This window comes from Triticum dicoccoides, unplaced genomic scaffold (assembly GCF_002162155.2).
Source record: "Triticum dicoccoides isolate Atlit2015 ecotype Zavitan unplaced genomic scaffold, WEW_v2.0 scaffold144893, whole genome shotgun sequence".
Lineage (NCBI taxonomy): Eukaryota > Viridiplantae > Streptophyta > Magnoliopsida > Poales > Poaceae > Triticum > Triticum dicoccoides.
The window spans coordinates 1-1098 of NW_021202965.1; the positions used below are offsets into that span (position 1 = coordinate 1).

General features: G+C 48.5%; 2 non-coding genes across 2 annotated transcripts; both read right to left on the reverse strand.

Moving 5' to 3' along the window:
* Positions 1-331: 331 nt before the first annotated feature.
* LOC119343882 lies at positions 332-450 on the reverse strand. Its single transcript, XR_005166314.1, has one exon. It is a non-coding gene; the product is annotated as a 5S ribosomal RNA (ribosomal RNA).
* A 393-nt stretch (positions 451-843) lies between these two features.
* Positions 844-962, reverse strand: LOC119343881. Its single transcript, XR_005166313.1, has one exon. It is a non-coding gene; the product is annotated as a 5S ribosomal RNA (ribosomal RNA).
* Between the last annotated feature and the right edge of the window lie 136 nt (positions 963-1098).

The following is a 1098-nucleotide window of genomic DNA, read 5'->3' on the forward strand; positions in this document are numbered from 1 at the left end:
CTCCCAGGTCCGCTCCAAAGACGATTCTACATTCTCACTACCATTACAACCGTTCCCTAACAATGGATAATGTCCTATACTACTTACTCTCCCGCTCAATCACGGAGACGAGTTTTCCACGGTTTCCACCCCTCCCTCCATACCGCAGCAACACGAGTTTTTTCCACCCCTTTCAGAAAGCGCTCTTCGCGCCACAAAGCCGCCCCAAGACGCGCGAGCAATGAGCATCGAGCTTAAACATATCGCAAACGTCAAAAATAATATAACGGGATTAATATATATCGCGCACGTGCGATATGTTTGTCACAAGGCGCAAAAAATAATTATAAAAGGAATGCAACACGAGGACTTCCAAGGAGGTCACCCATCCTAGTACTACTCTCGCCCAAGCACGCTTAACTTCAGAGTTCTAATGGGATCCGGTGCTTTAGCGCTGGTATGATCGCATCCGACATGTTTCCCCGTCTTCGTCCCTTATGCTTGCCACTCCCAGGTCCGCTCCAAAGACGATTCTACATTCTCACTACCATTACAACCGTTCCCTAACAATGGATAATGTCCTATACTACTTACTCTCCCGCTCAATCACGGAGACGAGTTTTCCACGGTTTCCACCCCTCCCTCCATACCGCAGCAACACGAGTTTTTTCCACCCCTTTCAGAAAGCGCTCTTAGCGCCACAAAGCCGCCCCAAGACGCGCGAGCAATGAGCCGCCCCAAGACGCGCGAGCAATGAGCATCGAGCTTAAACATATCGCAAACGTCAAAAATAATATAACGGGATTAATATATATCGCGCACGTGCGATATGTTTGTCACAAGGCGCAAAAAATAATTATAAAAGGAATGCAACACGAGGACTTCCCAGGAGGTCACCCATCCTAGTACTACTCTCGCCCAAGCACGCTTAACTTCGGAGTTCTGATGGGATCCGGTGCTTTAGCGCTGGTATGATCGCATCCGACATGTTTCCCCGTCTTCGTCCCTTATGCTTGCCACTCCCAGGTCCGCTCCAAAGACGATTCTACATTCTCACTACCATTACAACCGTTCCCTAACAATGGATAATGTCCTATACTACTTACTCTCCCGCTCAAT